At 38.1% G+C, this 15,223-nt stretch overlaps 1 protein-coding gene across 1 annotated transcript in view; it reads right to left on the reverse strand.

The window, feature by feature from the left end:
• LOC123823229 (nuclear body protein SP140-like protein) overlaps nt 1–14,878 on the reverse strand; it is a 58,683-nt gene extending 43,805 nt beyond the window's left edge. Inside the window, exon 1 of the mRNA XM_045845715.1 lies at nt 14,782–14,878. The gene's annotated coding sequence lies outside the window, so the exon portion shown is untranslated. The remainder of the gene's footprint in view (nt 1–14,781) is intronic.
• Nucleotides 14,879–15,223: the final 345 nt, after the last annotated feature.

A 15,223-nucleotide genomic window follows, 5' to 3' on the forward strand; every position in this document is an offset into this window, starting at 1 on the left:
TGTATTTAATGAATTGTTTTAGTCACCTGAATTTCAGAATGGCTGCTGTTTTCTGTGAAATTAGTTGTCAACCTGAGTCTGTAATTCTGCTTCTTAGTTGATCATTTTATTGCTCTGGTAATAATCTTTTAATAGACATTTTGCATTTCTAAATGTGATGAAGCCTTATACGCTTCCTTTTTCAAATCAGAAAAAAATTATTGGCTCTTCCTAGCACGCACCATGCATCAGGAAATAAAATTGTCACATCATTGTGTTAATTCTGTAAAAAACAAATTTCTGGTTCCAGATTGTGAATTGAAGATGAGCTTTTGTCTTCTGTCATATTAAAAATGCCACTAAAATGATAATTAAAATTGGTTTCACAATGAGGAAGAGAATGGCAGGGGGCAGTGACAAATGAGAAATTTCAACAACAAAAATGTCAGAGGAGCATTAGTTGCTATTGTGGGTGAAGGGCGCTGCCAGCCGTCAGGAGGCAACCCTGTGCCCTGTGCAATCTTGAAAGCAGTGGAGACTGAAAGGGAGACATGATGCTGAAAGCTAACATGTTATTTGAAAAATGAAGAACAGGATGATGCACTCTTCACCCCTCAGCCTTCATCCTGACCAGCTGGAGCCAGGCAACCTCTCTGTGGCAAACATTAGTGTCCTTTCTGTCACCATATGTTACTGTTACCTGTTACTAGATCACTGTAGTAACATCATGTGTGCTTTTGTGTCTGACTTCTCTTGCTCATCTTCTATGCTGTCATGTGAATGGAAGTTTTCACCTCTCGTTGTTCAGTGGTATTCCATTGTGAGTGCCTACCAGAATTTGTTTAGTCATTTTCTGGCTAATGGACGTCTGAGGTGATTCCAGTTTAGTATGGGTATGAATAAAACTGCTGTTCTTTTTTTTTTTTAAGATTTTATTTATTTATTTTTAGAGAGGGAAGGGAGGGAGGGAGGAAGGGAGAGAGAGAGAGAGAGAGGGAGAGAGAGAGAGAGACATCAATGTGCGGTTGCTGGGGGTTATGGCCTGCAACCTAGGAATGTACCCTGGCTGGGAATCGAACCTGGGACACTTTGGTTCCCAGTCCACGCTAAAACTGCTGTTCTTGTACAAATCTTTCTGTAGTACGTTTTTGTTTCTCTTGGGTAAATAACTAGGAGTGGAATTGCTGGTTCATCGTGTAGGAGTACATTTAACTGTTTTCATACATGTGAAACTGTTTTTCAAAGTTTATTAGAAATATCTTTTCTACTTTAGTCATTTCAGTGTGCTCTGTGGTATCTCACAGTTTTTTGAAAAAAATTTCATTGTTGTTCAAGCACAACTGTCTCCATTTTCCTTGCTGCCATTTTCCCTCACTCTACCCACCTCCACCTCCCACCCTCAGTCCTACTCTTCTTTGGCTTTTGACTATATTTATTTAATGACTGATGATGTTGGAAACAATTTCATATGCTCATTGGAAATTCATGTGCCTTTTTATGTGAAGTTTTTGTTCAGGTCTATGGCCCTATATATAGACCTGTGTATATTATTGAGTTGTCTTATACTTAAAGATGTGTATAAGCCCTGGCTGGCGTAGCTCAGTGGATTGAGTGCGGGCTGCGAACCAAAGTGTCGCAGGTTCGATTCCCAGTCAGGGTACATGCCTGGGTTGCAGGCCATGACCCCCAGCAACCACACATTGATGTTTCTCTCTCTCTCTATCTCCCTCCTTTCCCTCTCTAAAAATAAATAAAATCTTTAAAAAAAGATGTGTAGAAGTTTGCTCTATATTTTAGATATAAGCATTTATTTAAAATAGTTGTGGTGAACCTTTTTTCCCAATCTGTGCTTTGCTTTTCATTTTTTTTAACTCTGTCTTATGATGAGGAGAAATTTTAATGGTGATAAAGTTCAATCTGTCCATTCTTTCTCTTTTGTGATAAACGACTTTAGTATACTATCTAAGATATCTTTGCCTACTCAAAGTTTATAAGTGTATTCAAAAGCCAACATGTCTAAATCTGGATTTTCTCTTCTGTACCATCGATCTATTTGTCTGTCCTTGTCAGTGAAACTTTGGCTTGATAACTATAGATTATAGAAGTCTATAATGGGAGGGGAGTGGGGAGGGCTGGGTGGGTGGACTGGATTGGGAGTAAAAGGGAGAAAACTGTACTTGAACAATGATTAAAATAAAAAAAGAAGTCTTGAATTCAGTTGGAAAGAGATAGTCTTGAGTTTTTTGGATCTTTTGCTTTTCCACATATCTTTAGAATCAATTTGTCAATTTTGTCCAGACAGGTCTTTTGGATATTTATTGTGTTTGTATTTAATCTATAGATAAATTTGCTAAGAATTGATATCTTAACTACATTCAGTTCCAATTTGTTAACATAATAACACCATTTATGAAATTTTCCTTCATTTCACTTGCCAGTGTTTATAGTTTTCAGCCCAGATGTCATGTATATCTTTTCTTAAACTTATTCTTTTTGATACTCTTTATTTTTTTCTTTTTTTAATCCTTACCCAAGGACATTTTTTATTTCTTTTTGGAAAGAGAGAAAAGGAGAGGAAAGAAAGAACCAGAGAGAGCATGACAGAGAGAGAAGGAAAGGGAGGGAGAAATACTGATGTGAGAGAGAGACATCAATTGGTTGCCTTCTCCTATGTACCCCAACTGGAGCTCAAACCTGCAACCTCTTTGTGACCTGACTGGGAATTGAACCTGCAATCTTTTGGTCTGCAAGACAACACTCCCAAAAAGTGAGCCAAACCAGCCAGAGTTAGATGCTAATTTAAATGGTACTGATTTTTTAATTGTTGGTTACTATTGTAGAAAAGTGGCATTGCTTTAAAAAATATTAACCATGTATCCATAACCTTTCTAATTCACCTGTGAATTTTTGTAAAGTATTACAGATTTACCTTGGATTTTACAGAAAAAAAAATCTAGACATTATAAAAACTCCTTTGATTTTTGATTTCCAACAATTATTTAAACTTCTTATTGCTATGGTTAGGAGTTTAACTTCATTGTTGAAGAGAAGTTGTGAGATCTGACTTCCTGGTCTTGTTTCCAATCTTTGAAAAAAACTCATTATCACTATTAAGTATAAGTTTTGTTCAACATTTTTGTGTATATATTTAAATGAGACTGAGGGAGTTTCTAGCTATTGCTAGTTTGTGGAAATTTTACCAGAAATGGATGTTCAATTTTATCAGATGTATCCACGGAGATATTTATATGGTTTTCCTTCTTTAGTATTTAATAGTAAATTTCATAGACCTATTTCTGCAGCCTCTTATTAAGCTACAATATACATGACAATTCCACAGACTTTTGAGGAAATTCTTCAATGTCAGAATGAAAGAATAAAAAAAAAATTAAAAAGTTACTGTGAAAAATGGGAGACTTCTTCCCAAAGTAATATTTTTAGAGTGACATGAGAATTTATATTGCACAACATGATGCTAAGAAAATAGAGCTACTATGGAAAGATGTAGAGGTCTTACATATATTTTAAACGATTTTAGAAATATAAATTATTTTAATGGTTTTAAAATAAAACTGAGGAAATATCCCACAAAACTGGGTAAAGAGATTAAAATGGAATAAAAGTAATCTTGAGAGAAAGTATAAGAAGACAAGCCTTAACACCCAATGTAATAGCCATGTATCTGCTGGACAGAGAAAATGGAGAGGAGGAACATATCAAAGGAATCCTTTAAGGAGACACCACAGAGTAGAATTTTTTGAAAGGGCACAGTTGGGTATTTTACACAAATGAATTTCAAAAGAACCTCCAAGGTACACTGTTATGAAATAACACCTGAAAAACAAAGAGAAAGACATAAACTTCTGGGAAGAACCGAGAAACTGGAGCCTATGGAGGAGTGACGGAGCAGAGCTGAGACGTCTCTCCCACAGCAGTGGCTGTAGAGCCAGGCTTTCAGATCTCAGAGTGGATCAGGTCACCTTCACACATGGGGGGCTGAGAGATTTTACTTATGAAATTACACTTTTGATGTTTTTTCTAAACTTTTATTATTTTCTTTTTTTTCTCACTAAAGTCTGTCCTTTATTTTATTGCCTTAGTTTTCCCTTACAACCCTCTTCCTGTTGCAGGATCCCACCCCAGACAGCTTGTCACATTGGCTGGGCAGGTCTCCTCAGGCTCGTCTGCCTGGGGCTGTTTCTCAGACTGTCCTTGCCTTTGTGACTTTGACAATTCTGAGTGCTGGTCAGGTATTTTGTAGAATTCCTCCCAGCGGGGCTTTGTCTGACGTCATGATTACCCTGGGGTTATGGATTTTGAGGACGACATCGTAGAATGCCGAATGCTGTGTCATTCTCAGCATTTCTTTCTTTTTTTTTTAATCATTGTTCAAGTACAGTTTTCTCCCTTTTACTCCCATTCCAGCCCACCCACCCAACCCTTCCCACTTCCCTCCCATTACCACCCTCCCCCTAGCTTTTGTCCATGTGTCCTTTAAATTTGTTCCTGTAAACCCTTCCCATTCTCCCCTGAAATTCCCTCTTCTCTCCTCTCTGGTCACTGTCAGCCTGTCCTCTATTTCAGTGTCTTTGGTTATATTTTGCTTGTTTCTTTGTTTTGTTGTTTAGGTTCCTGTTAAAGGTGAGAACATATGGTATTTGTCTTTCACTGCCTGGCTTATTTCGCTTAGCATAATGCTTTCCAGCTCCATCCATGCTGTTACAAAGGGTAGGAGCTCCTTCTTTCTTTCTGCTGCATAGAATTCCATTGTGTAAATATACCATAGTTTTTTGATCCATTCATTTACTGATGGGCATCTGGGTTGCTTCTGGCACTTGGCTATTTTAATTGTGCTGCTATGAACATCGGGGTGCAAAGGTTCTTTAGTATTGGTGTTTTAGTGTTCTTAGGATATAGTCCCAGCAGTGGAATCGCAGGGCCAAAAGAAGAGTAAAGTAGGAGGGACCGCAATACCTGACACTAAACTATACTACAGGGCCACTGTAATCAAAACAGCCTGGTACTGGTATAAAAACAGGCACATGGACCAATGGAACAGAACAGAGAGCCCAGAAATAAACCCAAGTCTCTACGGTCAATTAATATTTGACAAAGGAGGCAGCAACATAAAATGAAGTAAAAATAGCCTCTTCAACAAATGGTGTTGGGAGAACTGGACAGCTACATGCAAAAAAAAAAATGAAACTCGAGCACCAACTTACACCTTATACAAAAATAAATTGAAGGTGGGTAAAAGACTTAAATATAAACCGTGACACCATTAAAGTCCTAGAGGAGAACGTAGGTAGGAAAATCTCAGGTATTTCATGCAGAAACTTTTTTACTGACATGTCCCCTAGAGCAAGGGACATAAAGGAAAGAATAAATAAATGGGACCTCATCAAAATAAAAAGCTTCTGCACAGCTAAGGAAAACAGTATCAAAATAAAAAGAGAACCAACTGTATGGGAAAACATATTTGCCAATGATACCTCAGACAAGGGTTTAATCTCCAAAATATATAAAGAACTTACATGACTCATTATTTTCTTTATACACATATACATAAACATTTATAGATTTTTACTTATTTATTTATTTAAACTTTTAAAAATTGTTGTTCAAGTACAGTTGTCTCCATTTCTCCACCTCAGTATGTCCCCCTGAACCTGGCCATTCTCACTTCCTACCATTGATCCTACCCTCCTTTGGGTTTTGTCCATGTGTCCTTTACAGTTTTTATAATAAAAATTTGCAAGTGCTTTTAAATTTTTCTGCAATCACTATTTTACTTGTGGCTTGTTTTCTACCTAGCAGGTTTCCCCTTCCTTTCCATCTCTATCAGTGTCCCCACCTCTGCCACATAACCCATTTAAATTACTTTGCATGGATTCTTCCCTAAATGTCCATAAACATGTAATTTCATCTACCCTTATCTATATCCTAGCCATACTTCCAAAATGTTTTGTCATCCTATAATATTATGACATTATATAATTTTTCCTGCATCATGCATATTTTCTGCAATATACACCCTTTTCTGCATCACATTTGTTTCATACAGTAACATCTTGAAAAATTTTCTAAGTTATCTAGTATGGTTTTAGATTTTGTATATGTTTGTTTCATGAATGTATGATATTCAGCAGCATCCTTATAATTTTATGAAAATACATTAGGATAAAGTCCAGAAAACCAGCAAAGCAAACCAGTAGTAAGGAAGATGTAAAAATCAAAACACAGTGAATCTAATTCAGGAGACAGTAGAAAGAAGTGCAAGATGGCAGCCTGGCTGCGGACCGAACAGCTCAGATTGGAGCAAGTGATGATTACAGCACATAGACAGGTGTAACGAGTAACTGCAATGTCAGGAGGAAGGGGAGGAAAACACTGGGAAGAGTCTGTTATAAGGTACAAGCACTACAGGTAGAGTGGTGTAAAATGCATATTGAGTTACTAGGTAAACACTAAAAACATTTAAATAGAAGTAAATTGATATGTTAATAGATGGGATAAATACAATCATGTAACATGCTAAATTAAAACCAGAGATGGTATAAAAAAGGGGTGGGAAGGAAGAAAGACCAAATACAATGAATAGAGAACTGTTACAAACATGATAGATATTAACTCAATTTATTAATAATTACTTTCAATGTGCATGGTCTTAATATTCCTATTCAAAAACAGAGATTATGTATGAAAGAAGTGAAGGGATCAGGCAAAGAACATACAAGCACAACCCATAGACACAGACAACAGTGGGGTGATGGCCAGAGGAAAAGGGAAGCAGGGGCTGGATGGAGGTAGGCAAAGAGGAGGAAATGTGGAAATCAGTATTAGCATCACCAATGAAAATAAAGATTATTAAACAGGTTATCAAAGTGACTGAAAAAATTAAAAATAACCTATACCTTGTCAACAAAATAAACCTTTAAATATAAAGATTCATGTTAAGAATGGAGAAAAAGCTATGATGGTTACACTAATCAAGAGATGGAGTAACTACATTATTTTCACACGAGAAAATTCAGAACAAGAAAAATTACGAAGGAGCAAGAAGGCATTCCATATGAAACAGGGGTCTGTTTTCCAAGAAGACTTTACAACACTTAACATGCATTTAACTAAACACACACCATCAGATTATAGAAGGTAACAATAGAAAGAGCTACCAGTAGAAATAAATAAATCTACAACTAGAGTTTGATGCTTTCAATACCCTCTTTTAATAATTTATAGACTTAGCAGGCAGAGAATTAATAAAAATATATTTGATCTGATCATCATTATCAATCAAATTGATCTATTTGACATGTATGGAATATTCCATTTCACAACACTGAATACACATATTCCTCATAATAACAGGGAAAACTCACCTTCACCAAGACAGATGATATTCTGGGCCATAAAGCTCACCTTAAAAAGTGTAAAAGAATGGAAATCATAAAGAGTATGTGCTCAGACAACAAAAAAACTAAGCTGGAAATCAATATCAGAGAGATAAATGGAAAATCCTTAAATATTTGAAGATAAAAAATACTTCTAAATAACATACGGGTCAAAGAAGAAGTCTCAAGAGAAATTTTAAAGTTATTTGAACTAAATGAAAATGAACATGCAATTTATCAAAATTTGATGATACAGAAAAAGCAGTAATTAGTGGGAAATACATTCTACTAAACACGTATGTTCAAAAAGAATAAAGATCTAAAATTAAAAAATCTAAGTTTCTCACATGGGAAAGCAGTAATACAAGAGCACGAAGAGAGAAATTTAAACCTGAAATGGAAGAAATGGAGTAAAATAAAAATTTAATAAGGAAATAATCAGTGAAATTGGAAATAGAAAAAAATAGAGAAAACCCACAATACCTAATGCTGTTTCTTGGAAAAGATCGATAAAACTAAAACTTTAACACAGGCTAATTAAGAAAAACAGAGAAAAGAAACAAAATACCAATATTCAAAGCCTAAGTAGGATAATTACAACTGATCTCATGGAAATTAAAAGCATTTGAAAGAATATTGTGACAAATCTATGAGTATGATTTTGGTAATTTCAATAAAATGGGCCAAATTCTTGACAGATAAAAACTACAAAAACTCACACAAGTTCAAATAGATCATTTGAATAAGCTTATATCTATGTTTTTAAAAAATAAATGAGTAATTAACACTTTAATTTTTTTTTTTGTTAACCTTTCTGGCCCACCTATGTGGCAGGGCAAACTTTTATATTTATTTATTTATTTATAATATATTTTATTGATTATGCTATTACATCTGTCCCATTTTCTCCCCTTTACTCCCTTCCACGCTGCACACCCTCTCCCACCTACATCCCCCCCCTTTAGTTCATGTCCGTGTGTCATAAGTTCTTTAGCTTCTACATTTCCCATACTATTCTTGCCCTCCCCCTGTCTATTTTCTACCTACCATCTATGCTACTTATTCTCTGTATCTTCCCCCCTCTCTCCTCCTCCCACTCCCTTGTTGATAACCCTCCATGTAATCTCCATTTCTGTGGTTCTGCTCCTGTTCTAGTTGTTTGCTTAGTTTGTCTGTTTTTGTTGTAGGTGTAGTTGTTAATAATTGTGTTTGCTGTCATTTTACTCTACATGTTTTTCATCTTCTTTTTCATAGATAAGTCCCTTTAACATTTCATAAAATAAGGGCTTGGTAATGATGAACTCCTTTAACTTGACCTTATCTAAGAAGCACTTTATCTGCCCTTCCATTCTAAATGAAAGCTTTGCTGGATAGAGCAATCTTGGATGTAGGTCCTTACCTTTCATGACTTGGAATAGTTCTTTCCAGCCACTTCTTGCCTGTAAGGTCTCTTTTGAGAAATCAGCTGACAGTCTTATGGGAATTCCTTTGTAGGTTACTGTCTCCTTGTCTCTTGTTGCTTCTAGGATTCTTTCCTTCATTTTTACCTTGGCTAATGTAATTATGATGTGCCTTGGTGTGTTTCTTCTTGAGTCCAACTTCTTTGGGACTCTCTGAGCTTCCTGGACTTCCCGGAAGTCTATTTCCTTTGCCAGATTGGGGAAGTTCTCCTTTATGATTTGTTCAAATAACTTTTGCACTTGTTGCTCTTCCTCTTCCCCTTCTGGTACCTCTATAATTTGGATATTGGAACATTTAAAGGTGTCCTGGAAGTTCCTAGGCCTCTCCTCACTTTTTTGAATTCTTGTTTCTTCCTTCTTTTCTGTTTGGTTGTTTCTTCTTTCTGGTCCACACCATTGATTTGAGTCCCAGTTTCCTTCCCTTCACTATTGGTTCCCTGTGCATTTTCCTTCATTTCACTTTCACCTTCATTTTTTCATCTAATTTGCAACTAAATTCAACCAATTCTTTGAGCATCCTGATCACCAGTGCTTTGGACTGTGCATCTGATAGGCTGGCTATCTCTTCATCACTTAGTTGTATTTGTTCTGAAGCTTTGATATGTTCTTTTGTTTGGGCCATATTTTTTTGGTTTTCACACTCCTGTTATGTAGTGAGAGGCAGAGCCTTAGGTATTCATCAGGGTGGGGTAACCCAGGTTGCTGAGTTGTGATGCTGTACGTGGGGGTGGGGTCCAAGAGGAAACAATGGTGCTTGCTCCACTCTTTGCTGGATTTCAGCCCCTTCCGCTGCTTCCTGCAAGCAAACTGGGCCCTTCTGGTGCTGATTTCTGTGTGGGTGGGCTTGTGTACATTCTAGGACCCTGTGGATCTCTCCAACGAACTCTCTTGTGAGGCTGGGAGTCTCTCCAGGCACCTCAACTCCCACAGGTGTTTTCAATCAGTGGTTTGAGGCTTTATTTCCCTGAGTTAGAGCCCTGGGTTGTGCGTTATATCTCACTCCCCAGTTTTGCCTGTTTTTTCTGTGCATGAATGTGGGATCACCTGGTCTGCCAGCCACCTTGCAAGCCATGCCCATCCACAATCTGCCACCTTGCTGGGTTTGCCCACTGTCACCTTGTGCCTGGGGTCTGCCAGCCACTGCTTTTTTTGATGCGACCCCTCTTGGCCTGGCCACCTGACTCAACCCCTCCTACCAGTCTGGCTGAATGTGCCTATTTTAACTCCTTGGTTTTCGGACTTCCATTCAGTTCAATGTTCTGTCAGTACTTGTTGTTTTTCTGTTTCTAAAATTTTGTTGTCCTTATTTTGGTTGTGGGAGGAGGCACAGTGTGTCTGCCTATGCCTCCATCTTGGCTGGAAGTTCCAACACTTTAATTTTGAAAAATGTAAGCATCAGGCTCAGATAGTTTCACTGGTGAACATACTAAATATTGAACTAAGAAATTATACCAGTTCTTCAAGCTTTGCCCAGAAAATAGAAGCAGAGGGAACACTTTTAACTCATCTCATGAGTCCAGCAATACTGCAACACCAAAAATAGAGAAAGGTCGACTACTAACCCATAACTCACATGAATAGAAATGCAAAATTCTTCACCAATACATTAGCAAATTCCATACAACACTCTATAGAAAAATTATACTCATGATCACATGGAATTTACTCTAGATATGTAAGGCTGGTTTAATATCCCAAATCAATCAAAGTAATACACCATATCAAATGGCTGAAGAAGAAAAATAGAGTGATCATGTCAACTGATGCAGAAAGTTCATTTGACAAAATCCACTTCCACTCATGTAAAAACCCCTAGCAACCTGGACACAAAAAGGAACTTCCTCAACTGGAGAAGGAACATCTACAAGAAGCCTGTAGCTAACTAACATGAGACTTACTGCTGAGAAACTGCACCCTTTCTCCCTAAGATCAGGAAAAGGAAAGATGTTCCCTTTTACAAGTCCTAGTCACTATTATACTGGAATGCATACTAGAAAATGACAAGGAAATTAAAACTGTAGAGTGTGGAAGAAATAAAACTGTCTTTGCAGGTGACATAACCGTCTATGCACAAAATCCCAAAGAATTCACCAAAATATCTATTGAAGTAATAAGTAAATACAGCATGGACAAAGTATGCAAAATAATATAAAAATTGTAATAGCTTTGGTACACACCATCATTGAAAAATTGCAATTCACTATTAAATTAGACAATACCATTAATAACAGCACCAAAATATAAAAAACCTAGGTTTGTACTTAAAAAAATGTGTAAAGAATCTGTAGGCAGAAAGATAATCTAGAAAAAGAAGAATTTTATTTTGTAAAACAAAAGCTATTTCAGTGTAAGATTTCAAAGTATATTAACAAACTTATGTGTTGAGCTGAGTGTTAAAGAAAAATTAGAGTTAAATGACTTGTTTTAAATGTCGGAAACTTGAATAATATGGTTTCAAATTCAAAACTAACAATTTAAAAAATATAGATTAAAAATCATTTAAGAGACTTCTGGCCAAGATGGATGTATAGATAGATATACTGTGCCTCCTTGCACAACCAAAACAAGGGCAACAACAAATTTAAAAATAAAAGAACAACCATTACTGACAGAAAATAGAAATGTATTGAAGTCTGACAACCAAGGAGTGAAAGAAGGAATTCATCCAGACTGGTAGGAGGGCCTGAGATGGGAAGCTGGGCAGAGAGGACGTGTGGCAAGGCAGGGGCTGGAGGACCAGGACAGGCAGGGTGGCGGCTGGCAGACCAAGCAGTCCAACATTTGCGTATGCATAAACCAGGAGGAACTGGTGAGTGAGACAGATCATGCAACCCAGGGTTCCAGTGCAGGGAAATAAAGCCTCAAAACCTCTGACTGAAAAAACCTGTGGGGGTTGAGGCGGCAGGAGAAACTCCCAGCCTCACAGGAGAGTTTGTTGGAGAGACACACAGCGTCCTGGAACATACACAAACCCACTCACTCAGGAATCAGCACTAAAAGGGCCCAATTTGATTGTGGGCAGCAGGGGAAGTGACTGAAAGCCAGCAGAGATCTGAGCAAACAGCATCATTCCCTCTGGGACCCCTCCCCCACAGACAGTGCCACAATGTAGCGACCTGGGTTGCTCAGCTCTGATGAATACCTAAGGCTCCACCCATTACTACGAAACAGGCATGCTGAGACCAAAAAAAAAAAAAAATGGCCCAAGTGAAAGAACAGATCAAAGCTCCAGAAAAACTACAACTAAGCAAAGAAGAGATAGCCAACCTAGAAGATGCACAGTTCAAGACACTGGTAATCAGGATGCTCACAGAAATGGTGGAGTATGGTTGCAAACTAGAGGAAGAAGTGAAGACTATGAAAAGGGAAATAAAGGAAAATGTACAGGGAACCAACAGTGACGGGAAGGAAACCGGGACTCAAATCGACTGTTTTGGACCAGAAGGAAGAAAGAAACATTCAACCAGAACAGAATGAAGAAACAGGAACTCAAAAAAGATAAGGAGAGGCTTAGGAACCTCTGAGACAACTTCAAACATTCCAACATCTGAATCATAGGGGTGCCAGAAGGAGAAGAGGAAGACCAAGAAATCAAAAACTTATTTGAAACAATAATGTAAGAGAGCTTCCCCAATCTGGCCAAGGAAATAGATTTCCAGGAAGTCTAGGAAGCTCACAGAGTCCCAAAGAAGTTGGACCCAATGAAGCACACACCAAGACACATCATAATTACATTGCCCAAGTTTAGAGATAAGGAGAGAATATTGAAAGCAGCAGGAGAAAAGTAGACCATTACCTACAAAGAAGTTACCCATAAGAATAAGACTATCAGCTGATTTCTCAAAGGAAACCTTACAGACAAGAAGGGGCTGGAAAGAAGTATTCAAAATTGTGAAAGGCAAGGACCTACATCCCAGATTATTCTATCCAGCAAAGCTATCATTTAGAATGGAAGGGCAGATACAGCGCTTCCCAGATAAGGTCAAGTTAAAGGAGTTCATCATCATCAAGCCCTTATTCTATGAAATGTTAAAGGGACTTATCTAAGAAAAAGAAGGTAAAAAATATGAACAGTAAAATGACAACAAACTCACAACGATCAACAACCAAACCTAAACACAAGAACAAAAACAAACTAAGCAAACAACTAGAACAGGAACAGGACCACAGAAATGGAAATCACATGGAAGTTTATCAGGGGGAAGGGGAGGGGAGGAATGGAGAAAAAGTTATAGGGAATAAGTAGCATAAATGGTAGGTAGAAAACAGGGGGAGGTTAAGAACAGTATAGGAAATGTAGGAGCCAAAGAACTTATATGTGTGACCCATGGACATGAACTAAAGGGGGGGATGCAAGTGGGAGAGGGTGTGCAGGGTGGAGGGGAACAAAGGGGAGAAAAAAATGGGACAACTGTAATAGCATAATCAATAAAATATACTTAAATATAATGAAAAAAATAAAAAATAAATAAGTAAAAATAAATTTCAGAGTATGTAGCAGACTGTCCCATATGATTAAAGGAAGAACAATCTCCTCAACATTGGCAAAAAATAAACTGGCAATTCATAGAAGAGGCAATTTAAATGACCAATAGACATGAAGACCTGTTGAAGCTCCCATGCAATCAAAGAATGCGAATTAACAGGCTACATACAGTCGTAGGAGAATATTATAGTGGTTCGGCCACAAGGAAGGCAATTTGGTAGGATCTATAAACCATTAAATATTAGGACCCTTAGCCTCAACAATTTTATTTTTTTGATTTTGACACAAGACAAATACTTGTATATATGCAAAACATAACTATATAATTGATATTATTGCATATTTTTCATAATATGAACAATTAAAAACAACACAAATGGTTTCAATGGAACATAATTTAAAAATTATGGTGCATTGACTCCAAGAAGTAGTATGCAATGTTAATAAAATGAGGGAGATGCAATATTTAGTCACTTGAAAAAAAACCTCTAATAAGTTTAATATTAAAGTTTAAAAAATGTAAAATACAGAATGGTGTATCCAATATAATTTCATTCATTAAAAAAAGATACAAATTATGCATTTAGGAGAACAAGTCATGTGTGTAAATGCATAGAACAGACATGAAAGGCTGTGCCCACAACACTCAGCAGGACCAGGACTGGAAGCTGCAGGGGTGCGTGGTGAAAAGGACTTTCCCCTCTATATACATGCTATTTGAATATTTATGACCAGCAATGTATAATGCATTTCTTTTGTATTAAAAAATCGAACAATTAAGCATATTAAGTAGTGTTATTTCTGACCCATTACTAAAGGTCGGGTTTCTAGCTTTTTCCTTGTCAGAGGTAGAATCCACCCAGAGCAGAAAATCAAAGTACAAATGAAAACGTCAGCCTGCCCTGGGTTTTGGCATGTTGGTCCTTCCTCTTCCTTTGATGTCCTTAGATCAAGATCCCCAGAGGAAGAATCAGACCCACAACCAGAGATGGGAATAGGCTGGGTGCTGACCCGTTCCCAGGTCAGGTCTGAGGACAAGGCACCCAGATTTGAAAAGTCAGATGCTTACCCTGAATTTTGTATTTTCTAAAGTACTCTCTTTGAAATGACCCAGGTGAAGGTAGAGGGGCCCTAGGGGAACAAGAGGGTTCAGAGGTCATGAGAAAATAACAATTCACTGCCTCAACACCTCAGGAAGCACAACTCAGTCCAGATGGCTCTCCAGTGGAGCAGCAGGTGTAACACAAGAGTCCTGTGGGCCACTGCACTCACACCAGAGGCTGCCCCTCTGCAGTTTAAAGAGTCAATTTTCTCATCACACATTCCTGCGTCTCATTACACTGCACGTGAGTGTTCTTGTGAAGCTGGACTAAAGTCAAGGTTTCTATGAGTGTCTAATGACAAGCACTAAAGCAGCAGCACTGCCAGAGAGAAAGTTAAAGGAAGGAAGACAGAGACTAACCTGGTGCAGAGGTTGCTGTCCCCAGGGACCTTCGTCTTGCCTTTGGCTCTGCCTGGGCCTCTGATCCCTAGTGTCCCCGACCTGGTTTCAGCTTGGTTTCAGCCTGGTTAGCACTGAACAGGAAGTCCGTAACTTACTCGCTCTGAGAAGGCTCCACCCAAAAGGGAAATGAAAAGTGAAAATAACTTCTGGAGTGTTGTCAGACATGTCTCCCTCCTCCTGCAGCCCGACATGGCTCTGAGCGATCGAGATCGATAGGGACATGGTGCAGCAGGAGTGGAGGACACGGGGCGGGGGGCGGGCAGATAGTCAGGGACTGGAGGGGTGGGGGAAGAGGACACACAGCAATAAGCAGCCCTGCCCTCCAGGAGTTCTCTTGTTTGTGCAAAGATACAAAAACATCAGTGAATCCCACTGTTCTCACAGCCCTAACTTTCTGAGA

This window comes from Phyllostomus hastatus, unplaced genomic scaffold, assembly GCF_019186645.2.
Source record: "Phyllostomus hastatus isolate PE091 unplaced genomic scaffold, TTU_PhHast_1.1 phas_contig_477, whole genome shotgun sequence".
Taxonomy (NCBI): domain Eukaryota; kingdom Metazoa; phylum Chordata; class Mammalia; order Chiroptera; family Phyllostomidae; genus Phyllostomus; species Phyllostomus hastatus.